Below are 27,766 nucleotides of genomic sequence, written 5' to 3'. Positions count from 1 at the left end.
GGTACTGGCACAAGAACAGACATATAGATCAATGGAACAGAATAGAGAATCCAGATATCGACTCAAACCAATATGCGCATTTAATATTTGACAAAGGAGGCATGAACATACAATGGAGTCAAGACAGTCTCTTTAATAAATGGTGTTGGGAAAATTGGACAGATACATGCAAAAAAATGAAACTAGATCACCAACTTACACAATACACAAAAATAAACTCAAAATGGGTACAGGACTTAAATATAAGACGGGAAACCATAAAAATACTAGAGGAATCCACAGGCAGCAAAATCTCAGACATATGCCAAAAGAACTTTTTCAGTGATACTGCCCCTAGGGCAATGGAAGCCAAACAGAAAATAAACAAATGGGACTACATCAAAATAAAAAGCTTTTGCACAGCAAAAGAAACCATCAACAAAACAACAAGAAACCCCACTGTATGGGAGAACATATTTGCAAATGGTATCACTGATAAAGGTTTAATTTCCAACATCTACAGGCAGCTTATACAACTTAATAAAAGGAAGATAAATGATCCAATAAAAAAATGGGCAACGGACCTAAATAGAAGCTTTTCGAAAGAAGACAGAAGGAAGGCCAAGAGACACATGAAAACATGCTCAAAGTCACTAATTATCCGAGAGATGCAAATCAAAACAACAATGCGATACCATCTCACACCTGTCAGAATGGCTATCATCAACAAATCAACAAACGACAAGTGTTGGCGAGGATGCGGAGAAAAAGGAACCCTCGTGCACTGCTGGTGGGAATGCAGACTGGTGCAGCCACTGTGGAGAACAGTATGGAGTTTCCTCAAAAAACTGAAAATGGAACTCCCATTTGACCCAGTAATCCCACTCCTAGGAATATATCCTAAGAAACCAGAAACACCAATCAGAAAGGATATATGCACCCCTATGTTCATAGCAGCACAATTTACAATAGCTAAGATTTGGAAACAGCCTAGGTGCCCATCAGCAGATGACTGGATCAGAAAACTATGGTACATCTACACAATGGAATACTATGCTGCCGTAAAAAAGAAGGAATTACTACCATTTGTAGGCACTTGGATGGAATTAGAGAACATTATGCTAAGTGAAATAAGCCAGTCAATGAAAGAAAAATACCACATGATCCCACTCATTTGGGGATAATGAAAAACATTATAAACTGATGAACAAAAAGATAGTTACAGAGGCAGTAAAGCATCAAACAGACTGTCAAATTACAGTGGTAAGGTTAGGGAGAGGTGGGGGAAATAAGAGATCAACTGAAGGACTTATATGCATGTATATAAGAGTAACCAACGGATGCAAAACTTTGGGGGGTGAGGGCATGTATGGGAGTGGGGTGGGGGTGGGGGGCAATGGTAAGATATGTACACATATAATACCTTAATAAAAATTTGAAAAAAAAAAAAAAAAAAAAAAAAAAAAAAAAAACAAAAAGACAGCAAGTACAATCCCTATAATAAAATGCACACATACCCGGGGCACGTTAAAAATTGTAAATTTTTAAAGTTTGAGTAATAGAGGCAGCACTTAAAGGCTTTGTGAACCTTTTCCCAAACAAGCATACTTCCAATAAATCATGTTATCTGACTCTGCATTTGCATTTTTGTTCTTCCTGAAAAGGAGAATTTACACTAACACTGAATTTTGAATTTAAAAAAGTACATTTAGAGATATTTAACTTTCTGATTGACTTCAGTTATTCAGTCAAACATGATTTAATGAGAAAGTTCTAATATTTTGGAATGAGATAGGAAGTGAAGATTTACACTTTATATCAAATTAGGGCAAAACTCAAAGAGCAAGACAATGAACTTACGTTCTCCATGAAGTTAAGCAATATGATTAATCCCAAACTTCACCAATAATGTTTCTCAAATGTTAGTAAAACCAATCACTGAAATTCCATTTTCTCATCTGTTAACAAAATACTAGTATATTTTAGACTACCAACTTGAATGTTTTCTATTATAGACACAAAATGTGATTCACTAATAAGCAGGTTCTTGCAATACAATAGATAATAGATCATTAAAATATTTGCTTTATGATACAACCAATAGATATAACATGTGTCTTCCTCAATTTCTAAAACGATTAGGAATTGTGGAACTTTCTTTTGCATAAAACACTTTCCTCTTCATGAAATCCTGAGGTGAAAGTCTATCAATGTAAAACTGTAATCACAAGTCTTCTCATTTCTGTATTAGACTATAGCTATATGTTTAAAAATTTTTATAAAGAAATGTGGCAACTTGTAAAACCGCTCTATACAGTTTTAACAAAACATTCCCAGACCAACTTGGTCCAAAGGACCTAGGATGACCCTATGAAAACAATGTCCTTTGAACACTTGTTAGCTCCAAGATGAATGCCACTTCCCAGCTCTACTGCTGTCTCTTCTGCTATCGTGGTCATGGCTCCAGCCATCGCGATTCCTGTCTGCATAGAAGTCATCACCTCTGTGTCCTCTCTAATGCTGCTCACGACTGAGTGTGTCTGTCTACTAGGGAGGGACGAGGACTCTGCCTGGCTTTACGCAGTGATGATGGTGTATCTTGACGCCATTGGGAGCTTGGAGACTTGTTATAACTATGATTGTGTGATTGAACTGATGGGGAAAATCCTGATCGATCAAGATGTGGAGAACCAAATTTCCCACCATATGACCTCTGTCTCAAAACGTTCATCCCTGCTTGTTTCTGAAAATTTTCTGGAGAAGAGAAAGTTCTCTGAATGACCTGTGGTGATGGAGTCATGTTATCCACAGTCCTTTCATGTCTGTTAGGAGATGGAGAGGCAGGGCTTGAATTTCCAACATGATGCTAGGAATATGACAAACTAACCTCCTGCGAGGCATGGCTGCTCCCTGATCTAAACTGAAAGTTGATGGGCCTTCCAAAAAGGCTTATTCCATTAAGGAGATTCATGGCCTAAGGAACAGACACTTCCTGTTTGAAATTCACAAATGCAAACTGCTTTGGTTTACCATCCTTATCTGTGGGAATTTTCACTTGGATCACTGGCCCAGCCTGCTGGAAAGGCTGGGAAAGGAGCTCCTGGGTCACTTTAGTGTCTAGGATGCCCACTAAGAGAGTGGGATCCGCTTCCGGGGCCGCCGCCCCCATCTCGGCGTCGCCCCCTCCCAGAGAGGCCGAGGGGTCCTGGCTGAGGCTCCCACTGCGCACTCTCCAAAGCTCATGTCCTCGCGCTCCCAGGCCCAGGCGTCACCCACGTAAAGGTCCTTCAGGCTCTCTCCCACCTGGTGTCAACGTGCACTGACGGAGTGCGCAAGCTTCGAGGAGAATGCTGGTTGAAGGCCATGTCTCCCAGGAAGGCTCGCGGGGCAGGCCGTGTCCACGCTGGACATGGGCTGCACTGACCTGGGAGCGCGGAGGCCTCCCTGGTCCCAGGGACGTGAGGCAGATACAGCGGCCGCGTTTGAAGATGGCCCTGAACCACGTGTCCCTATGCCTGGGCGACCAAGGGAATAGGCTGGCCCATCACACTCCCCTCAATGGCCGTAGTCCACTGGCTTCAGCACTGGCGAAGGTCTCTGGAGACAGCGCCTTCCTGGCCAGGCCCAAGGTGACCCACCGGGGACCTCCTCCTCTGCAGACGACATGGCCAGGCGTCTGGACCAGAGCACTGAGTGACTGGCAGCGGCCAGGGCCCACCTTGCTCAGTGAAGCGAAGGGACACAGAGGTGTGGTGCCAAGGCCACGAGGCGAGATTCTCCCTGTACCTGACCCGGGTGCGGAACTAGACCTGCCGCGGAGCTCATGGTGCGGGACGCTGCGAGGGTGACCCTGCAGCTGTGTGACCCTGGCCCGCATTTCGGCCCCGCCCGGTGCTTCCCAACAGGGCGCTGCTCTCCTTTCCTTAGGCACTTACCACGAGCTGGACCCTTTTCCTGCACTGACTCACACCATCCTCACCACACCTACTAGGGGGGTACATCGTTAACCCATTTCACAGATGAAGGCAGCGAGGCACACAGAGGTCCATTGGGTGCGATATCACTGCTGCAGGTGTTTGAGAGTAGAAATTTTTGAGAATGCTTCCTCCTAGTCGACTTAGCCTTGAGTCCCATCTGTACCTCACAAAATAGCCTTGCAAGATAGAATACTGTCAGCTTTCTGAAGAACAGCATGGCCCTGTAAATAACATGGTCATCAATAACATGACCCTGACATTACTTAGGAAAAACTGTTTTGTCTTAAATTGTTTGCTCTGCAAAAACAAGATGTGGTAAATGTGCTTAAAAGCGGTCCTGCACAGAGTCGGGGCTGCTCTCTAGACTCCCTGTGTGGAGAAAGGCAGAGCAGTAACCGGCCGGCTAATAAAGGCTCCCTAAATTTTAATTTGGTCTGGACTCCAGTGGTCGTTCACTCACGTTCCCTCCACAACACAGGGACACCTCATGCTGCCTCACGACGTCTCTCCAGGAGGACTCCTGTCCTTCTCCCATAATGGTGGCTACACTGGACCCTGCCTTTCTCCCAGCTGCACCTGCTCACCGACTCCTGGGTGCTCCCCCTGGCCACTTCCATGCCCCTAGGTTCTGGACACCACCCACGGGTACCTGCTTGCTGAGCTGCTGGTTCTCCTTCTCTAGCTCCCTGTGCTGGAGGCTGCTCTCCTGCAGGGTCAGGGCGGCGTCCCGCAGCCCCTGGATGGTGCCCTGGAGGCTCTGCTTCTCTTTGTCCAGCTTCAGGAAACAGCTGGAGGCTGAAGAGCAAAGTGGAGTCAGAGCCCAGAGTCCAGGGGCCTCAGCTTCTGCTCTCTGCCCCCGGCCCTGAGATGGCCATAACCCCGATTCCTCGGTTTGGGGGGCCGGGATGGTCAGATGGATGCCCTCCCTTTTTTCCAGGGTGCTGTTGTTGTCTGCATCTGAGGGCTCCTCGGGAGGTTATGGCCCCTCTGCTGCTCAGCTAGGTTTATTAGGGAAACAACCAGAGTGTAAGCAGAAAGCAGGTTGCGGTGGAGAAGCCAATGCAAAAGTTGAAGAGTGTGGAACTGCTGGCACCACTTTTTGCAAAGTTATAACCTGACCATCAAGTCAAGGATTTCAGAAACTAACAGAGATGGCAAAGAGAGTGCGTTCTCTGTGCCAGCCTCAGAGTGGGGGGAGTCCGGGTGGCTCAGCCGAGGGTGTAGGGGGGCACGATCATTGTCCTGCATGTCTGTGGGTGGTAGAGGCCATGTACTCGCCATCTCAGGGTGAGGCCCTTCAGACAGAGATTTCATTTTGTCCGTTCACAATTGCATTGAAAAAGAATGAGACAGTATATCTAAGTTGCTTTAAAAATTCTAAGCGAAATGAAAACATAAGGTAAAGCCAGAAAAAGGCAGATTTCCTCCGTTGCTTTGAAGCAGCTTGAATGCAGAACAGAAAAGGGAGCGCAGACCTGAGGAGAATGGGAGTTCTAGGCCCCTCCCTGCCACCAGCAGGTGCGTGACTTTGGCTAAGTCCCGGGTCTTGTTCAGGAGGAAAACATGAATGCATGAGGGGTCAGGGTTGTTCCCTCAGCTGTCCCTCCAGGGCCACACACTCAGCCCTGGGAGCCTTATCACACTGTACTGCTAATAGGGCAGCTCACGAGCACCCCAAGAAGCATAGCAGTGTGTATCTTTGGGTAAGACAAGAGCGATAAGAACAGCCATCCTTTGTTGGCACCCCGTGGGCCAGGCACAGCCTAACGCTTCACTGTCTCCTCACAAGATACCCATAGCAATCCTGTGAGGCAGCTTCATTGCCCCCATTTTGCAGATAAGAAAACTGAGGTTTAGGAGAAGTCACCTGGCTAACAAGTAGAGGAGCCAGGACTTTAAACCAGGCCTTTCCTACTCAAGAAGCCACCACACCAACCACACCAAAGTGCATTCACGCTTTGTTCGTGAGCTGCCAGCTAAGCAGTAGGAGTTGGGAACACCAAGAAGGAGTCAGTCAGTGACCTGAAATGGCTCACAGGCTACACTGAGCATCTGACTCAGGGAGGCTTTCCAACCCCATCAGCCACCCTGGTCCCTAACAGAAGCACATTTGGTCTGAGCCAGTCCCTGACAGCCGCACCGCTTCTGTGTCCCACCAGGGGGCAGTGGTGCTCCCCAGGAACCTGAACTCCCAGAGCCTGGGTTCCCAGGAGGGGGAGACACCAAACCACAGAAAGAACTAACTCCCACACAGACTCCTAGTTCAATGAACTGATTTTAGGCTTGGAACAGATGGGAGACCTTGAAGAGAAGGAATACCTAGCTGCTTTCAACAGCCTTTGCATGACGCTGAGGAATGTTGCTCAGAATTGAAAAGCAGCCCCTCCCCAAACCAGCCACAGGCCCTCCTGACTCTGCAGAGCTCGAAGCAAGCCTTCACCTGCACTCTCAGGTGCACGCATATGATTGTTGGACAGGGGAACTGGCTTGTTGTTTGCCAGGTACTGAGGCTCCTGCTGTACTGTCTGCCGCCCCACCCACCTTCTCTAGCCAACCCCACACCTCCTCTGGGGGCAAATGCCAGAGGGAGAGGAAGAGGCCTGGGTCTCCTGAACAGCAGCCCCTGAGCAGCCCCTGCCCAGGAAGAAGGAGAGCAAACTAAACCCATCTGCATGATTATGAAAGCAATGGAGGAAACCATGCCCCGGGGGCAACTATAATGGGGTTTAGTGACCACTGGGGATGTCTCCTGCATCCAGAGTTTCCAGTGCTCCAGGGAGAGATCTGAGTGTCAGCATGCTGTCACCTGGAAGCTCCTGGGTCTGGCCGAATGGGAACTGATAAATCTGGCAACACTTCTTTGCATTTCATGTGCTGACTTCAAGGCTGCCAGGTCCTTCATGTTCTTGGGAGAACTGCAATGAAACAGTTCCAAATGGCCCTTGGATAAAACCCTATTTACTTGGGCTGAGCATGGGCTGACACATATGATGAGCCAAGGGCTCAGCTCCCTGGGTGAGGGAGAAGCCAAACAGTCAGCTGTTCTTGGAGAAGGCCCTTGGTATCCATTGAAGTGTAATTGTCTTCAATCAGGCTGGCTCCCAGGCACCAGGGGCTGCTGCCTACCCTCTGACAGCTGCTCCAGCTCCCAGCGCAGGTGGCCGGACTCCTCCACACTCTGCCCCTGTGCAGCCTTGAGGGCCAAGTTCTCCTCCCGCAGCTCCTCAAGGCGTTTCTGGTCTGTGTACTGGGTCTAGGACAGAAAGGGTGTGGTCTGGTGAGGATGCGGCCTGGGGCACGCTCTGGACAGGCCCCAGCCCCCGTGCATCTGCCCTCATTTCCTCAGGATGAAGGACCTCCATGCCCCTGATCACTTCCAAAAACACAGCTGCACAGAAATGACCCCAACACTCAGCCCAGCTGTGAGACTTACAACCACAAGAAGGTATGTTGACCCAGTGACCTAGGGGATGAAGACACCCGAGGTCTCTGAGCCGTGTCTGAACAAAGTGACGTACAGCACAGGGCTTTAAAGCAAGCGCTATGATGGTGGCAGCTCTGTGGCCCCTTAGCAGGCCTAACGCCTTGGAAAGGCCATAGGGACTCACACAGCACAGCTCAACCCACACCATAAATGCCAGCAGAGACCCATTTTGCAACAGATGCCCACATCCATCCATCCTCACAGGAAAGCAACACAGCATCAGGCCCTCTCTGCGTTGGGACCCTTAAGTGGTGCCCACTCAAGCCGCTGAGCTTAGCAAGCGACTCTCCGCCGTCAGCGGGTCACTGTGTCGGCAGCAGCACCAACCCAGTAGCTGAACATCAGAGAAGGGCACAACATGAACCTGAAACTGGCCCTCTCTGTGTTACACGTGGCGACAACAGCCTGTCCTACCAACTGTAGGTGGCGCAGCTTCGATTTCAGCTGCATGTTGTCGTCCTCAAGCTCGTACAGCTTATCGATCCGGGACCGAGCGACAGTCAGCTGCTCCTGGAGAATGCCCTTGGTGTCCATTAAAGTATAATTGTCTTCAATCAGCTCCTGGTCAGCAAGAACACACATGAGAGCCATCTGGTTAAGGCCCCTGGTCATGACGACAGCGCTTCCAGGCACCTGGACCCAAACCAACAACCTAGGGATGACTCTGCTGCCGCGGGAAGTTCTGTCTCCGCTTTTGAGCCCCTGCTCTTCTCCATGAGACCAGGCCAGATGGAAAATCCCCAAAGCAAGACACCATTTAAATTCAGGAGGGAACTCTGTGAGAGCGTCTGACACGTACAGCCTCGGGTGGTTGGACGAGTGCACCTGCTGACAGGTGTGGGACTTGGCTGAGCCCCTCTCCTTAACAAGGAAGGGGTGGGGCTGAGAGTCAGTCCTGGGTTTCAGGGCTGAGTCTAGGCCTCTCAACTCAACAGTCACTCCACTGATCTGGGTCCTAAAACAAAATTCAGATGAGCTTTTGTTCAATATGCAGTTCCTATTTGATCATTTCACACACCGGCTCTCAGCAGTTTCCTGGAAATGAGGGGTCTGTAAGACACAACAAACAAGTACTACGGCCTCTGTGTGTCAGACACATGCTGAGTATGGAGCACACTCCTTCCCCAGTGCCCAGCACACACAGAGGAACCATTCAGCTCATTCCCCTCATCCCTGGTCCTGCCCCCGGAGCCCTCCCAGCACCTCTCAGTGTCTTAGGGGGCTGAGTCTCCCCTGAATGCCCTCACAGTTTGTGAGCACCCCTACATAGGGACATGTCTGTTTTTCTCAGGGAGCAGTTTTCCAGTGCTTGCCCCACTCATAGGTTCTAACAACTGGGCATGGGCCAGGAGCTCCTGCTTATCTATCACGTGTTCATTTCCCCGCACGGGAAACCATGCACCTACCGCCAGTGGACACGGTTCTGGTCAAAGTCAGGCAGCGGGAAGGGCATGGTCACTGACTCTGGCTTCTCCTGGCTGCCCGCTCTCTGCCTGTCCCCGGCCCTGCACTCAGTGCCTTCTTCATATTCACTCTTCACAGCAGCCCCCAGAGGGAGGCAGGGACAGTCCCTTCCTACACAGGAAGAGGCTGCCTTTGGTCAATTAAGGAATGAGCCCCAAGTCACAAAGCCAGCCAGGGGTGAAGCTGGGCTTGAACTCAGGCTGGAGAGCTACAGACCTGTCTCTCCACTGCCCTCAGCGACCTGCACCCCATCCTTAAGGAGCCCGCGTGGGTAAGGAGCCCCGACTACTACCAGAGATGTGAGCCAGAGCACACAGAGGGGCTTCAAGCAGGAAGAAGGCCCAACTCTAGCTCTCTGGCCACTGCCCCCAGCATTCTCATCTAGTGTTCTAGCTGGTCTACCCACCAGTCCTCACCAGTATCACCATCCTCCCAGGCCCTGAGCTCCCATAGCACAGCCTGCCCCTTCACATTTACAACCAACTCCTACACAGCCTTCAAATCCCAGCTGGAATAGCCCCCTCTGAGAAGGACTTCAGTTCTACTCTGTCATACCCACTGAGTCAGGTGCTGCGCACCCAGAGAGCCTACTAGGAGCAAAACACAGAGCTTGCCTGTCCCCCACCCCAGGCTAGTTCTGCAGGGCAGAACTATGCACTTCTGTTCTCGTGGGGCTCCCAGAAGTGTTCAAAGACACTTGTCAGCTGAATCACGCCATGAGGGGGAATCAGAGGTGCCATGTGAGTTGGGCCCTGAAGGACCTGGAGACAGGCAGGGATGGACAAGTGTCCAGAAGCAGAGTACAGCGTGGAACTAGATGATTTATAGCTACTATTCCCATGTGCCCCATGTATTAGGCAGCAGAAATATCTAAACTTGCTTTGCACAGCCCACTACCGAGAAGTGAGAGACCAGACCCCAGGAAGCTGTGCCCGAGTCCTAAAGTGACAAAGGCTGGGCCTGGAAGAGGCAGAGAGTGTGAGACCACCAGACTTGAGGCCGATCTTAAACCCAACTCCTACCTGCCTTGCCACCACCCATTCTGCCCCTCCCTGCACAGTTGAATCCAGGGGCCCCATCTGTGGATAGAACTCCCCGGGATAAGCTCACTAGAAACGTGTTCCTATCGATGCCACATGGTGCCAGTGCACGAGGCGCTCAGAGGCGCCTGGACCACCACTCCTGTGATGGACGGGGACAAGGCTTGCCCCACACCCAGCAAGTGGAGTGAGAGCTGGGACTGTGCCTGCCGAGCCTCCGCCTCTCAGAGCAAGCCCTGCCCAGGAAGCTAAGTGCCATCCCTCTCGGAGGGGCAGAGACAGGCCCAGCTGGCCCTCACCTGCTCAGGACTCTCATGGCACCTGCACGTCTGCCCTCCGGTATCGGGAATTTCAGCCAAGGACAAAGCATGGGACCAGTGGGACCTTCCAGGCACTCTCTCTCCACCCCGGCCCCTGGCAGCAGAGGTGGGACTGTTTGCAAAGGGTAGTCAAGGACCACCGGTGCACCCCCACTTTCCACTGTGCCTAGGGGTGCCCAGGCCTCTCTCCTCATGTTGGGGCCCTGACACCCTCCCCTTTTATGTGCTTGTCAGTGCTGACACTGGACGGTCTCTCGGGGAGGGCATCCGGGCCGTCTGTGGCTCCCCCTGTACCCATAGGAGAGCCCCTGCCTGGTGGGTGTCCACATGACAGTCGTGCTCGGCTCTCTGCTCCACTGACCATCACACCCGACACTGTCACCATTCCAAAGGAGACAAAACCTCTGATCCCCCGTCCTTCTCCCCAGGCTGCAAGTCTTTTCATGCTGAGATGGTTTTTACGTGACTTGTGGGGTCTCTACCAAGTGCCTGGTGTGTGCCAGCCCCAGGCATGCAGTCGGACAGGACCCTGCCCCTGCCCCTGCCCTCAGGGGCTTGAGCTGCACTCAGGAAACCTGTCCCAGCAGGGCTGAAGGAGGCCTGCGCATGGCCTGCAGGGCTGTTGGAACCACTGCCATGTAAGCCTGCGGGCGCGAGCACTGTCCTCACTCCTCCCTGGGCCCTGGCGCACGGGCCTTGGAGAACAGTGGGACTCATCCTCTATGTGGCCTGGCCTCCACGGACCACGCTGTTTCTCTTGTAATTCATTTACTAATGCCAAGTTTAAGGCATTATTAGTTTCACAGCAAAATTATTAATCGATATGAAAAATGTTGCTGCTGTTATCCAGAGGCACGCACCTTGAGAACATGGAAAAGGGGTTCCCATGAGAAACTCTGCAAAAGCCCAGAAGCTCCGAGTGCAGGGAGCGAGTCTTGCTTTGTGATCAATCCCCTGCTCCTGGCCCAGGGCTCGGCACCACACAGGCCTTCAGTCACCGCCTCTGCATGACTGAGTGAGGCTGCTTGGACAGGCCCAGAAAAGACACAGAGACAGAGGCTGAGCCCTGAAACCCACCCCCATCCACAGGGCAGAGTGTCGGCTGAGATGTGGGGGCTGCGGAGGCAGCAGCCTAGGGAAGCTTGCACATGACCTTCCACAAGCCTCCCACCCGTGGCATTTCCAGTGAGTGAGGGTGCCCGTGCCCCACACCTGTCTGTGCTGCAGATGGATGCCCTTCATCACCAGCAGGGCCAGGGGACCATTTCCAGGACTAAGCCAAGAGCTGGCCTCCCACCCCCACCCCTGCCTGGGCCAGGCTGCTTTGGCACAGCACCCAGGGCGCCTTCTCCCCCGGGACTAGGGGAGCGAGCCACCAACATTCCTGGGGAATAGACACACCCTGAACCTAGTCCATCCCCAACCGCTACCACTTGGCCCAGGGACCCCGGGGCCTGTCTGCAGCAGGAGAGCATGTTGAGGTCTCCGGCCAAACCGCCTGCCCCCAGCGCACCTGCCTACCAGCAGCGTGGCCGGGAGAGGGACAGCCTGTGCTGATAGACCTGTGTTCCCCTCACAAGCTTCCTGCTGGAAATGGTATGATTTCCTACATCCAGCAGGCCCCTCAGTGTGCGCTGACATCCTGATTTCACCCAGCTCCCTCCTACTGCCTCCAAATGCCGGGCTCAGCAGAGGAGGCAACCTTCCCAAATCCTCAAAGAGAGGGTCTGGAACCCGCTGTTGACGCGAAGCAGTCAGATGTGTGTTCAGAGCGTCAATAACCCTGCCTGGGTCTTGATTCAGTCCCCCCTTAGCCCTAACACCCTCCCCTGAACGAACTCATAACCTCAGGATCCGAGTAGGCTACACCACAGAGAGCTTAATATGGGACTTGCCCAAATACCAGGTATCTAACCTCTTTCATTGTAAAAACCTCACAGACTAGTACAGTTATCTCTGTTTTACAGATGAGGAAATAGTCCTGGTAAGATTTAGCCACAGAAATTACAAGGAGTCTTAAAAAAAAAAATTAGTGACTAGAAAGTCATCACTGTGGCATGAAGGAGGAGAAGAAAAAGCCCTAAAAGAATGAGGGCCCTTCAACCACATTCCCAACCCTGTTCTTTCCACCAACAGAGGGAGCCCAGGGGTCGTGCAGACAAGTTGGGGTGCAGGGAGAGGGCCAGCTGGGGAGGCATCGCTGCCCCTCTCCCCTCTTCCAGGACACAAGTTCCCAGGCTGGGCTCACCTTCATGCGGGCTGCATAGAAGTCTACATCTTTCTGTGTCTGCCTGAGGCCCATCGCCTCCCTCTCCAGCCTCTCCACGCGGCTCGCCTTCTCCCTCAGGGAGTCCAGCTCAGACAGGGCGACACGAGCAGACTGGGCGCTGGCCGCCAGCTCCATGTTCTGGGAGGTGGGCAAAGGCAGGGGACCTGGCTCAGGGCACCCTCGGGGCTGGGGAAGGCCCAGGTCCCTGCAGCCCCAGGAGAAGGCAGGAGCGGCCAGGCTGGTCCATGCGCAGGCCCCTGAGTGAGGCCCCACATGCTGTCACTGAAGCATGTCACCCCACAGCAGCTCCCAGGACAACTGGCTCTCAGGCAGCGCTGCTTTGAGCGAGAAGGAGAGAGCCCCCAGGTCACATTCCAGGACCTAGGGCCACGGTGACTGGGGCACCCTAGCCCCCCAGCCACCCCTATAGGACAGGCCTCCCGCTCACATCACGATGGGCCTCCTGCAGCTCCAGCAGCAGCTGGTCCACCTCATGCCTGGTGTCCACCAGCTGCTCCGTCTTCTTCTCCCTGGGGGTGATGGGAGGACGTGGTGAGGGCTTCCTCAGAAACACCTGGAAAGCCCACCACCTGTGAGACCCCAGAGGGGAAGGAGAGGGGACCTGGCTTCTGGGCGTGAGGAGGGCGTCTGCACCCGGGGCTGCAAAAATGCTCCTGACTCCAAGGTGAGCTTTAAGTTTTCAATGCCTGCTCTCAGAACAATCACAGACCTGAGCTTTCCTCTGAGGGTGCAGGACAGGGAAGGAGCCCCCGGAGCCATTCACCCTCCACAGCCAGGCAGGCAGTGAGGCCCACTGGTGGGTAAGTGAAGGCAGGCAACTCCCAAGATACCAGGCATGGTGCCATCACCAGCTGCAGGAAAGAGGGAGCAGGCCCACCAGACAGGACAGGAAAGTCACATCCTCCCTCCAGCCAAGAGCACCCACACTGGGCCAGAGGGTGAGCAGCAGACTGCTGCTCTGAGCCTGCCATGTCTGGACTGGCAGGAGCCCTAAAGGCCCAGCAGAACCCTGCTATGCAGGCCCAGGGAGGGGAAGGGAGGGAGCGGGCTACCCAGGGCCCAACAGGAACCAGGCTCAAAGCAGAGCTCAGTCACTCCCGGGTACTTGTGAGAGCGACCCCGTTTGCTGCCCCGCATGGCAGTGAACCACATGTGCTAGCAGGTGTGATGACACAGGGCACAAGGGCAGAAAGAACTGCGTCACTGGGGGACTCACAGCTCCTTCCTGACGCTGCGCAGCCTGGCCTTGGTGTCCGCCAGCTCCACGGCCAGGTGCTGTGTGTCCTCGCTGGGGCGGCTGCTGGTGTCCCGCTCCAGGGTCAGGGTCACGATCAGCTACAGAGGGCAGACAGAGGGGTCTCACCAGTGTGTTCCTGTGCCTGGCACAGAGCCCGCACTACAACTTGCTGAAGAATGACCAAAAGATGGAAGAAGTAAAAGAGTAGATGCCACGCTAGGAGGGAGGCAGGAGAAAGGTGGGGGGGGGGGGTGGTTAAAATGCGAGGATATATTTAGTGAGACAGCAGGGCCAATTGAATGGAGCAGGGCCCCCAAGCTCAACTTCTGTCCTCATGCAGGTGTATGGAAGGGGACTGGGCCCTGCAGGGAAAGTGCCCTCGCCCTGCCCCCAAGGGAAATGGTCCAGGGGGACAGGCAGTGTGCATGCCTGAGAGGAAGTCAGGATGAGGAGCCAGGCCCATAACTAGGGCCTCAGGCCCAAACCCCTCCCCACCTGTCCCCCAGCTGCTGGGCCACCTGCAAACACACCTCCCTGCAACTGTCTCGCTCATCCACGAGCCTCCTGAGGTGAAACGCCATGTTCCTCGAGAGGGACTGCAGCTCCTCCAGGGCCATGTCTGGGACCTCCAACCACTGCAGGTCAAACAGGCTCTCCTGGTGGTGGGTCACCTGGGGGCACACAGGGGCACGGTGCTGTGGAGGCCGGGCTGGGAGCAGCTGTGGGGTCCCTGAGAGCACCCACCTCCCAAGGCCACGCCCCCTGGGACCTAGGCCTACTCTCCCACAGCTGACCCACTTCACTGACATTATGAACCCTCAGCCACTACGTGTCTGTGGGGGGTGGGCAGGTGCCTCAGCAAGCACAGCCACACTCTGCAGACGAGCTCTTTACTCACACACCACTGCTGCTGTCACCCTAGTTCAAGGAGGACACTGACTTCACACCAGACAGCACTTCTCACAGTGTGGGAGCTCCCTAACTGTCCCCGGGGATTTCAGTCACGCACCATCCATGTATCACACAAAGAAGGTGAGCCTTGGGAGGGGAGGGTGAGGAGGGATAGCATCTTATTTCTTAAAATAGAATCTAATGCGAAGATGGCAACACATTAGAACGCTTCTGTCAGAATGTTGGGTCCATGACCGTCTTATGTTACTTTTTGAGGAAACATTTCATAACCTGAAGTACTTTCCAGGTGAGCCTGTATCTCCTCCCCACAGGCCACACAGGCCCACCTGTTTGCCCCTTTCCGCCAGGTATGAGCGCAGGCCCCAACCTCATCCTCACTGGGCAGCCTCTCCTCCAACTGCCGACATCACCTTCTTCAACCCAGGGACAGGCCCTTGACGGGGAATCAAACCTGCAACCCTTTGGTCTGCAGTCCAACACTCTAACCACTGAGCAAAACCATCTAGGGCCTGACCTCACCTTCTTAACCTGAGCCCCCAGACCAGCCCGAGGAGGCAGGTCTGTTTCCAGTCCGTGTCTTCTCAGTGTGGGAAGGTGGGTGTTAGTGCACTCAGGCCTCAAGAGGGGAAACAAATGGCAATCCACTGAGTGAGGTGCACCAACAAAGGTCTTACATTTCCCAGAGGGGCAAATGGAGGGGGAGAGCACCTCAAAAAACCCTGCTACCCTGCTCGGCTGGTTTCACTAAGTGGTTTGAGTGTCAGCCTGGGGAACAAAGGTTCTCAGGCTAAATTCTCAGTCAAAGGCACATACCTCAGTTGGTGCTTTGATCCTGGCCCCTTGTGGTAGGCAACCAGTTGATGTCGCTCTCTGACATCAATGTCTCTCTCTCACCTCCCTCAGCCCTTTTCCTGCTTCCTTTTCACTCTTTCTAAAAATCAATGGAAAAATACCCTCGGGTGAGGATTTTAAAAAAAAGCAGAATGGCCCTCAGGCTAACAGGTGGCAGCTCACCATCATGAATGGCTGAGCCTATTTAGGTCAATACTCACTTCCCCTCCACTTCCACCAGTTGCTTCCCTCTCCCGCTCCAGTGCTGACTCAGCACCCAGCACCCACGGTGCCTGGGGCTGGGTGCCCATCAGCCCAGCCTGTCCCTGGTGCCAGCCTGAGGTGCTGTGTTCACCGGCCCCTGCCAGCCCCACACCTGCTCCTAGGTGCTCCTGCTCATGTCTTTTTCATGCCTTTATCTCATCTGTCCAATCAGACTGAAGGCTGAACCACATCTCCTAAATTAACTAAATCATACAAGGCTTCTTCTGGAGGAGTGGGGGTGGGATGTCAGGGAAATACACTTTCAGGTTGGTGGCTGCCCCACAGGCCCGGTTTCCAGGGAAACCACTTCTCTGCTGTGACCACCTCTGCCAAGGTCCATTGCAGAGGGGCTGCCCTCAAGTGCAGAGCCCTCCCTCCCCCACCTCAGGGCCGAGTCTGCAGAGACAGCCCTTCTGGGACTTGGCAGCCTGTGTCTCTGCCAGGTCACTGACAGAAACAGAGACCCTTTCCCCTGGAAGATCAGCCATGGGAAGCAGAGCCACATGGGCCAGAACACATTTCAGGGTAAATAAAATTCTGAGCCCAACCCCCTTGACAGTACTTAAAACCAGCCTGGCTCCATATTAGGCAAGAACAGGAGACAAACGGAGGCTTGATTTGGGTGTTGAAATTTTTTTTTTTTTTAATTTTTACCCCCATTTTGTTTTAGCTTGCTAATAACTACCTTTCCAAACAGGTTCAACATGTCTGGTGTGTGAAACCTAAAATTAGGAAATTCACTAGTGGGTGATGTAGTCTTTAAACTTTCCCTTGGGATTGAGAGCATGCCTCCTGGTTGCCACCGGAGTGGGGGTCCACGGCTAAGCCCCACAAAGCCAGCCACACACCTACCTCCGGGATATGGGCCAGGATCCTGGTCTGGGTCTCAATGTCCAGCTGTTGGATTTTTTCAATAAACTCCCCTTTCCTGTCGCACTGCGGAGGTAACACGTGTTAATGGAAGCATTCTGCAAGTGAGGCAACCTGGGCCCACCACAGCCACAGAAATAGTTTCCATATGACCGGCCCACCAGCCCCTGGCTTCCTCCTTTATAACCAAGAACTTGTCCTCCCTCCCATCCCTTAGACAGAGGTTTCTCTAGAAGTTGCTCTGACTACCCACAGCAGAATCACCAGGGGTACTTGTTTTCATAAAGCCCATCAGGTTGAAAACGCTGGCGGTGAAGCACAGAAATCTGCACGTTAAACAAGCTCCAGTGACTCTTAAACCAGATAAGGTCAAGAGCACCAGGGATGACAACCTTCATCTTCAAAGGGCCGGATGGTAGGAACATCACAGAGTCTGAGGGCTATTTAGTCTCAGCTCTGCCATTGTGCTGTGCCAGCAGCCAGAGATAACACATGAAGAATCGAGTGGGGCCCTGTGCCCATGAACGTTATTTTTACAAAATCAGGAGTTGGTCAGATGGGGCCCCCGGCTAGATGGGGAACAAAGGTTCTCAGGTTTTGGTCTAGGTGTTCCTATACCGGGGACAATTTGCTAAGGACACCCTGGGCTGAGGAATCCCCACTTGCTTCTTGCCAAAGGTGCCCTGTGCCTAGAATCGGCTGCCACCTAATGAGTGGTCCCTTCTCTCAGGAAGCCGGGACGTGTCATGTTGGACTGAAGGCAGCTTCCCTCCTACCTCAGTCACTAAGGGGGAGTTTATCCCCACAAACCCACACACAAGATGGCAAGAGCAGGCCCCTTCCACCCTTGCCCAAGCCCTACCTGGACAGCACAGCCCAGCATCAGCACCAGCATCTTCTTCATTTCCTCCATACTCTTTGCTAAATCAAAAGAGCAACATATTTAAATAGACACATCTCCTCATAAAATCTCACAAGCGATATACCACTCTGCTGTTGGGGGGAAAATTATATAAGCTAAAATAAATCATTTCAACTTGGGTGTACCCCGCCACCTGTTTCTACATATGGGCTTGTATATTATTTAAGCCAAATGAGAATTTTGTACATAACTATTTGTGGTCCTTTTCCACTCAAATATGTCATAAATGTCTTCCCATGATAATCCATGAACTTCAACATCAGCATCTCTTGTTAGTATGTGCAGGAAGCAAGCCCAATGGCAGAGAGGTGTCTCCGGAGGAAGTGCAGAGTGGGCGCTAACATGAGGTGCACACAACTCTACCTGTTCATCGTGCAGCACTATAAATAGACAAGCCCCAGATGCATCCCCCAGCTTCACGCAGCCCACATCCTGCACATCCGTCCCGCCGCTGTGGGGAAGCACGGGACTTGGTTGGAAAGTCTGTAAGGAGGATTCTCCAAAAGGTTGGGGACCTCTGGGGGCACCTTGCCAAAGGAGGCAGCCTTGCCTTGACTTTTCCTAACAAGTCCGATCCCCCAGGGTTTTTTGCTAGAATTTCTATGTTGAGTCTTTAAAGACCAGCCCTTGTAGAAGCACATACTTTCTCAAGGATGCTTACCTTGCTAATTGTATCTAGAGGTTCCTTTTAGTTCCAGCTGTTATGACAATAAAAGCCAAAGGAGGCAGGCGAACAGGGTACTTGGCGATAGCCAAGTAGTGCCTTAGCCTCTCTTTCACAGAAGCGTGTGTTACAGTCATCATTCATCCACTCAGGGTCTGCCTGCAGCCCCGGCACACCCCCTCCTCCTCCTGTTTCTCAGTGTCAGTGTTTGGCTGGAGGCTTCCAAAGAAAACCCCAGATAACATACAGATATCACTTTTGATCCTCTCATACTTACTTTGCACAAAGGCTACAAATTTACTCAACCAACTTCCTTCCAGAGGCTCAAGTTTTCAGTGTTTTAATCTAAATGATGCTAAACAACATCTTAGTGGTTAGGTTCTTTGGTTTTTAGAAGAAAGAAGAGCAATTCATTTTTTAAAAATATTTTTAGAGGAAAGGGAGAGAAAGACAAACTCGATCTGCTCACCCACTCTTTCCCTAGCTTGAGACAGAGCCGGAAACCCAGGCATGTGCCCTAACCAGGAATCAAACCAGCAACTTTTTGGTGCACAGGACGATGTCCAACCAACTGACCCACACAGGCCAGGGCTTAGAGCAGGGCTGGGGAATGTCCGGCCGGAGGGCCATATCAGGCCCCAAAATCATTTGGCCTGGCCCTCCCAAAGCATTAGGAGTGAGGAAATCAAATGTTTGACTAAATATAGAAGCTAATTTTTAAGTTGATAATTTTGTATGGCCCAGGAATGATATCATACATACCCACATGGCCCTTGGCAGAGAAAAGGTTCTCCTCCCCTGGCTGCTGGTGTAAAGCAGATTCTTATTTACCTCTTTAGGGAAAGTTCATTCTTTGAACTTCTCCTACTGCCAAATTGCCGGGCAGAAAGGCTTTTACCATTTCACTCTCTCACCTCTCACAACCAACATATGATAAGCCCGATTTCAGACCCACACTAAAACTATCATACTGCTCCTTCTCAGCTCTGCCAATCAGACAAGACAAAAAAAAAATCACATTTCATCACTGTACACTGTCTCCTTAATTGATTATGCATCTCCATGTGCTTATGAGTGCCAGCCACTTAGATCAACAGCATCAGAATTCTGGGCTGTAGACCTGGCTGGTTACCAGGAGCAGTATGATCCCACCAAGCTGTACCCTGTCCCCCAGCCTCAGTTCCCATCTCTGAAATGGAGACAGCTGGCCTGGGTGATGTGCAGAGTGGTTTGGGAGTAAAAAAAGTTCTCTAGCTTTCTAGCTTTCTCATCATATCCTGTTCTACTTGGGGGAGAAGGAATGTGCCAGAAATACATAGCATTGTTTTCTTGGAAGACTTACCCATACCCCCTTGCACTGTGCTAAATGGCCCAAGGTACCACCAACGACCCCTGGGATGAAGGAACCAAATTCATGTCCCAGGAATGAGTGTTGTGCTTTATTTCAGTTCCTTGCCTGTAAGGTGTATATGGAGTAATAGATGACCTCATCCTAATAGCTCTCAAATGAGAAATAGCTAAAAACAACCTTTCCTGTGATGAAGACACTATGGTTGAGTCTCAGAACTGGGGGCTAGACATTCACTAACCTAAACTGCACCCTCCTTGCCATCTCCCAGCCTGAAGAAGGGTGGGAGGGATGAGGGCTGGACCACAGGGTGCCCATGGACCATCCAGATCCCACTCTTAACAATATGCTCAATAAGGGTAGGTGCTGCAGATCCATCTACTACACACAAAGACTTCCCTTTGCTGATAAGTGTAGAACTTCCTCAGTGTTTAAAATGGAATAATTTCAAAGACTTGTGATTGTTATTTCACTTGAGGCATTTCATTTGGCCCCAAGGGCTCCAATCCATTGTCATTCAGAAATATAATCACCACCCTGACTCACTTCTCTATTCATGCTGAGCTGATGATCAGCCACATTTCAGTTTTTATTAAAAAAATGAAAGGGAATGAGCATAGGAGTGTAAAAGCCCCCAATCAGTCCCACCAAAACCTTTCCATGGCCACAGTGCTCTCACCCACCAGCCCATGTGCCCATGTGACCGTCCCACCCGCCCCCAAATCTGTCCCCAGATGACAGACAAGTGCTTCTTGTAAGCCCTTTGGTAGATATTACAGGCACAGAACCTCCCAGCCATCGCCAGCTCCTCTTCCTACAGTGATTCACCTCCCCCAGGCTTGTATATGGTGCTGTAGCCAGCAGAGAGCTGACACCCAGGGAGAAAGTGTTTGGAGGGCGTAGAGCAGCAGAAAAAGAAGGCAGAGTTCATGCAGAAAATCTTGATGTTCACGGCAGACGGTCTAAGTGTACCATATTTTAGAATAACTCCAACAGCTCTGAGGGTCCATTTTCCCAGCCACCGCAGAGGAAAACAGCATTAAAAGTGGAAACACGTGTAGGATAGGCCCGCTGCTAGTAGCAAGAGCATAGGCAAGGAGGAGACTAGAAACCCTGTACATACAGACACACACAGATACACACAGACACATATGAGCTTAATCTATCGTCTAAGGCGGCTCAAGGAAAGAGCAGAGTTCCACTCCGTCAGCACCAGCAGTTACACACAGTGACAAGCATGAGCCATTTATTCATTCATTCTATTCATTCATTCACACCCATCAGGCATCAAGAAAATACTAAATCTGATCCAGAGCATTGTTAGAAAAGTATGGAAGTCCTGTTTGCTAAGTTTTGTTAATGCCATGGGGCAGGGGGAGGTTTTAAAGGTAGAGAATTAATTTTAGAAAAATCTTCATGGAAACAATGATTTAAAAGGGGCTTTGGGGCAATAAACAGGGCACTAGGAGATTCAGGTGGAGCAGTGCTGTGTTTGTTCTCACCAGGGTGAGTGGATGAAAACATGTGTTGCAAACAAAGGCCTCCTGTGACTGTTTTCCCTACACAGATTCCTATGAAACTTGAGAGAGAGAGAGAGGAGAGACGTTCTCTAATTTCTTATGGGAGGCTGATTTCTCTCAGAACTTCAGGAGTAAGAAAAACTGCTATTTTCCTAAATCTACCAGACTGCGGGATTTGAATAGTTTCAAACACACAGAAGATTTTCTAGTGGGTCCACACCAGCGAGATTGGCTCAGTGTTGGTTAAGCAGGCAAAGAAGAAACAAACCTACAGACAGCCCCCTTCCAGGCACCCATGTGTTCTGGCTGCTGTGAGCTTTGTCTTAATCAACACAGTCCTCTGCCTCAGACCAAGAACATCGACAATGCACAAAATCTGGAAAGCGCCCAGGGAACCTGGAAGAAGGGCCTCTAGTCTGCAGTGAGGTCAGGCAAGGCTTCTTAAAGGAAGTGACCTCTGAGCTGAGAACCACAGGGTGAGGGGGGAGAGTTAGGACACAGTGAGCGAGAGCGTTGCAGGCACAGGAACAGCACATGCAAAGGCCCAGAGGTAAGAGAACATGGTGCTTGTTCCAGAGCCGTGGTGCAGGCAGACCCACAGGATGTGGCGGGAGGAGATCCGCCCCCTTGTTTAACTCCCCAGGGAGACACCTGACAAGCATGAATTAACTCTGACTTTCTGGAAGATGTCCAGGAGCACATTTCATTCGGTCTTTCAAGGTCACAGGGAGTGTCTGAGGCTAGGAAGTGGAACCCTTGCCCTCTCGGGCCTCAGGGAGCAGTGGCAGACATGCCCGGACTTCCTGCTGAGACCCACCACGGACTGAAAAGGGCATCACAGGGTCCTCGTGGAAGAGAGATATGAGTTCCTCCAGAGATTCTTCCTTTCTTACCAAAAGGTCCCCACCTGTGAAGGTGGCCCTGACTCCACATTTACTGAGGAGGAGAGACCCCCAGAGAGGCCACATATGACTCGGGCCCCTAAGCCCACCAAAGCAGGGGCCTTGACTTCATGCCCAGAGGAACAAACCCATCCTTTAAAATCTCACCGGGATGATCCTGTGTTTTGCTGCCTCCCAGCTGGCTGCCAGAGCTCTGTGTCCAACAGCTGTCCAGAGCCACTGGCACTGGCCAAGCTCATGGGGGGGGGGGGGCGCGGGGGTGGCTTTCACTCACCAGACAGCAGGTCTTTGCCAATCATCAAAACATCTGGCAAGCTCATTACGATCCACTGCTGCAGAACTTCCTACAAAAACAAAGAGGAAAGATACCACTGAGAACAGGAAAGGAAAATAAAGAATGACCAACAACATGACAGCTTATCAAGTCACTGGGTGAGCGCAGCCACTGCACGGTAAGTGGGGACATGCTGTGTAAGAGGAAGGAATAGTTAGGGTATAAATAAATGTGAAAAGCCAGAGCTACCTGTACTTCTGCCCTCATCATAACCAAATAAACATTATGTCTGCATATGTGCAGAGACCTTGGGAAGAAGAGCATACGTTACATGCCAGGACAGCAGCATCAAGTGTGAGTCTTCTTAATTTTTTTAAAATATGTTTTTATTGATTTCACAGAGGGAAAGGGTGGAAGTGGAGAGAAATTTCAATGATAAGGGAACCATCCATAGGCTGCCTCCTTCACGCCCCCTACCGGGAGACTGAGCCCCCAACCCCTGCATGTGCCCTGACTGGGAAGCCAACGGTGACCTCCTGGTTCATAGGTTGATGCTCAACCACTGAGACACAACGGCTGGGCTGTGAGTGTCTTTTAAAAATATGTCTTTAGTTTTGTGGTATGATTTGCTGGTGCAGCTAAAGTAAAGAATGAAAATGAAAGAGATGCTGCGGGGTCTCTCTAGGATGATTCAGGATGCTGTGTCAGCAGGTCTCTGGTGCAGGCTGTAAAGGTGGAGACTTCTCTCCTTTACAGCAGCGCCCTCCCTGGGAGAGGGATAGATCACAGCTACACTGCACCCCTCAGAGAGGTGGCTTGGGAATGGAGCTGCCTTCACAGGGAGGGTCTTTGAAAGCAGGCCCAGGCACCAGCCCTGGTCTGGGGGTCTCGACCAGCCCTCCTCAGAGTGTGCGGCTCACCCTGACCCACCACTGCATTCCGAACGCCTCCAGGGCAGGTGGTCTTCCCTGTCCAGAAGGGCCTTGCTGTTTACGATTCAGAAGATAGAAATCCAATTTTTCAGAAGACAAGTAAGGGGGTAGGTTTCACAGGTATTCTTGCCCTTAGACAGTGGTCACTAGAGAAATTCCTCACCAAGGAAGCTCTTCTTATCCCTTTTAAAACATGTTTCCAACTTTTTTCAGGAGTCGCTCTGTTGCCTAACTCGCTGAATATCTGCATTCAGTGTCCTGCCAGCTAGCACTGATAAAGAAAAGGGGGACCGTTACACCACGGGCCCAGCGGAACACCCCAGAACTCTCTCTGAATCATCAGATTAGAATGGTGGGCTAGGCACTCAGGCCAGAAGTTGCCAGCGCCATCAAACATTTATGCACTGACTTTATCCTCCCTTCTTGTCATCTTTCTGTGGCTCCTGTCCACACCAGAATTTAGGGGGCAAGGGATGCTACCCCATGAGGCGTACCCACTCCCAACACACCAGGCCCTTCTCCACTCAGTGTTGGAGAGTGTTTCTTGGCTATCTGGGGTCCCATGTCACTGCATCAGAGGTGACTAACATTTTCTTAAACATGTCTGAGTTCCATCGAACAATGTCAGATGTACATTTCCTTCTATTCTGACCTTGGAACTAAAGTTTCCATTTTTAAAACTAAGCATGTACATTTCTAAAGATAATTCTAATGTTTAGTTGTCAGCCCCATGCTCATCCAATACAATTGCCACACAGAGATGACAGGTCTCAAAAAGAAGGCGGAGTGGGGAAAAGGTGCAAGCAGTGTATGGAAGTTTTATTTAAAGACATCACACAAAGTAATGCTAGTGTGTGTGCATACGTATACATACAGTGACACACACAGCCGCACATACACACACATGTATACACACACATGCACACATACACACACACGTGGCAAGAGTATAACAATTCAAACTGCATACCCAGCAAATTGGTGATAGCAGTTATCTCCAGGGAGAGAGGGAAGGATAATTGGACTCAGTAGAGGCATTCTGGGGACTTCTATCAGAAAAAAATTCTTTCCTTTTATTAAAAAATATATTTTAATTGATTTCAGAGAGGAAGGCAGAGGAAGAGAGAGATAGAAACATCAGTGATGAGAGAGAATCATCGATTGGCTGCCTCCTGCATGCCCCCTACAAGGGAACAAGCCCTCAATCCAGGCATGTGCCTTGCCTGGGATTCGAACAGTGACCTTCTGGTTCATAGGTTGACTCTCCACACCAGCCAGGCAAAAAATTTATTTCTTAAAAAAAAATCTGAAAGAAACATGAAAGAAAATTCACATCTATCATCTATAATAATAAAAGGCCAATATGCTAATTAGACCGTACATCCTTCTGGACGAAGCCGGGGCTGGAGGAAAGACACCCAGGTCCCGGGTGCCAGACAGAAGCAAGGTGCTGGCACCCAGGGGAAGGAAGGCCTACTCTTGCAAGAATTTTCATGCATTGGGCCTCTGGTATGTTCATATTCATTTGAAGAAAGGATACTCAGGTGTTCATTATAAACACTGGTACTGTTTGATTTTTCATTTTTCAAAGCAATGAAGGAAAGAAGGGATTACAGAAGATCAGGCAACCCCAGACTATTTCTTCTGCTGTTTTCTCGGAGACATAAAACACTTTTGGGGTCTGCTGAGCCTTCTCACCAAGGTGAGAGTTCAGAAGGAAGAAGCCAAGTTCAAGGAACCTTAAACCACACTTCCTCGAGGTGCTCTTAACTGGAAATCTTGGTGGTCGCTGGCCATCATGGGATGTGGAATATCGGGCCCAGGCCCATCCTCTGCTTGACAGATGAGAACTCAGAGGCTCAGAGAAGGAATGCACCTGAGGGAAAGAGCTCAGAGAACCTCAGCAAACCTCCCATTTCAGAGTCGGTCCTGCAGGTGGGTCCCTATATCCATCTAAGGGTCCAGGTGTCAGGATCGATGTCCCTACGTGAACTTGAAACAAACATGTACATGTCGATCAACAGACACGGGATGTATCCAGCCGCTGACCGAGGGCCTCCCACCACCATGCAGCCAGAGAAGCCTCAGCAGCTTCACAGGACAACGAGGCCCTGACTGCCCAGAGGAAGGGCCAGATCGCAGTCGTCCAGGGCAGGGAACGGTGGTGGACACAATGCACAGCCCAAAGAATAAACACGCGTCCGCTATTTGTACTGGGAATTCCCGCTACACTGGCCTTATTTTCCTACTGGCTCCATTACGGAGTGAACTTGTGCTTCATGTAAGGACTCCAGGCTCTGATGTAAAAAACGAACCACTGCGCCCCCAAATTTAGGTTAAAAAGACTCAGGTGAAAAAGAGCTTGTCTGTTGACCAAGTACAGCAAGGGCTGTGTGGCACTGATGCGAAGCTGACCCGCAGGCAGCTGGAAGCAGCATGCAGCTCTGCTCCAGGCTCAGCTTTCCTCCAGGCTTCTCATCTCTTGGGGTGTCTGTCCTGGAGCTGGTGCCCCCCGACCCCCACCAGCCTTTCTTCTTAAAAGCAGAGACTGAATGAGGCCTTCTCCCAAGGCCCTGTCCCCTTCCCGGCAACTCCCTCAATGAGCCCTCTGGTCACCTGGGCATCATCAGGCCCCTCCTCACAGGGCTGCCAGGATGGCCTTCCTGCCCCAGGGCAGGTGAGACATGTGTCCGCTGTCTGTGATGAGAGGAGTCACCAGGGAGAACGGAGCTCTCGGCCCCAGCAGAGCTGGGGGAAGGTGCCCCTTCCATAACATCACTCCGTGTGCTCTGTAGCCCGGGGTTCCCGTGGGAGGGTGCGTCAGCATCCCACAGGCTTGTTAAGACGGAGGCAGGGGGCTTTGGAAAATTTGAGAAGCTAAGGTGGATGAAATCGCTCTTTGCAGTCCCTGCTTCTGTTTCTACCCCAAACTGGAGGATGTTTTTCTACTCTTCATCAGAATCTTAATTCTAATTGCACTCTTTACCATCTTTGATCTTGCAGCCATCGGAAGACTCTGAAAAAATGTGATGGCAGGTGTGTGATCTGTGACTCCTATGCGCATCCCTGCACCCTGGTGTGCATGTATGATGAGTGTAAGTACAGCTCCTATCAGGGGCGCTGTGTGATCTGTGGAGGCCCGGGAGTCTCTGATGCCTATTATTGTAAGGAGTGCACCATCCAGGAGAAGGATAGAGACGGTTGCCCAAAGATTGTCAATTTAGGGAGCTCTAACACAGATCTCTTCTATGAATGAAAAAAATACGGCTTCAAGAAGAGGTGATTGGTGGGTGACCTCTTTCTCCCCTCATCAAGCTGCTGCAGCTGCCAGAAAAGACGCCTACTACGGCCAACAGAAAGGGAGCGGAGTGCAGAACTTCGCCCGAATTGCCTGTTAGTACACTGGCACCTCTCCACCCTTCCCTCTCCTCTCACCCAGATAAGGTGGTAGGAATGGAAAAGGATCCTTCACAGGGTGCTTGGCAGACTAAATCAGAGAAAAAAATGATTAGTTCATGGTTTTTCTTGAATTCAAGAAGCAAGACTCTTTCCACATTGACAAGTTCTCTCTACACCAAGCGCTCCTAAAACAGAAATAGTATCATTTCGGTGATCTTTTGACTTTAAAACTACCCGTGATCTTACAGCAGCTCTGATGGTAGTTGTCTTCGATGAAACATCAGCAGTGGGGTAGGGAGCTCTCGGAACAATAAATGTGGGCATTTAATCTTGTAACATCAACCAGGTGGTGCTGGTTCATGTTCTAATATATTGGAAACCCTTTCTGTTGCTATTGTATTAATAAAGTAGGTGTTTATTTTCTGGTTAAAAAAAAAAAAAAAAAAAGACGGAAGCAAGACCTCCACAGCAGGTCTTGGGGGAGCTTCTTAGAGATGGTTGCTGACAAGTTCCCAGGTGCTGCTGCTGCTGCTGTGCTGAGCACCCCCTTTGAGAACCACTGCTCCAGCCAACTGATTCCCAGTGTGACAGGAAGGACGTAAGACTCAACATCCTGGGAACTTCTGAAAATACAAAGTTCTGGCCCCAACCCCAGAGGCGACCAAGCAGCGGGCCAAGAGGAGGCCAGAGACCCTGGCTGAACACCTAGCCATGCTGCTTCTCAACCCCTCCTGTCCTCTGAAAAAGGTCAAGGACAAAGTCTCTCCAGGTTTTCAGAGGCAAAACTTGAGCTTCTTAAATAGCTGGTGCTATTTCAGAGGGGCCTCTGGTATTCCTAAGCGCCATGGCCTGATGCCTCAGAAGAGGACAGCCAGGTTGGCAGAAGCCTTGCCTGGCAAACAAGACCAGGGCTGGGTTCTGTGACTTTGCGTGTCTCGCTGAAAAGCCACGGGCAGAGGGATCCCACTTTACGTGGGGGTGACCTCTCACCCTCCCTGGTCAGAGTAAGGAATGACTGTCTCCCTTCGTCCAAGCCCTCACAAGGGGACGCTGGGCGGTACTTCTTTCGGAAAAGTTTCTTGACTGTCACTTCACAACAATGAGCAGTTATGCATATGCTATCATGTCAGGAGGGAG

General features: G+C 51.2%; 1 pseudogene across 1 annotated transcript; it reads right to left on the bottom strand.

The window, feature by feature from the left end:
• Positions 1–2,376: 2,376 nt before the first annotated feature.
• On the bottom strand, positions 2,377–3,148 carry LOC308256654 (RNA-binding protein 7-like; annotated as a pseudogene). Its single transcript has one exon. The product of its transcript is annotated as an RNA-binding protein 7-like (transcript).
• Between the last annotated feature and the right edge of the window lie 24,618 nt (positions 3,149–27,766).

The sequence above is a fragment of the Plecotus auritus genome (genome assembly GCF_963455305.1).
Source record: "Plecotus auritus genome assembly, chromosome: 8".
Lineage (NCBI taxonomy): Eukaryota > Metazoa > Chordata > Mammalia > Chiroptera > Vespertilionidae > Plecotus > Plecotus auritus.
This window is presented reverse-complemented; position numbering and strand designations above follow the sequence as displayed.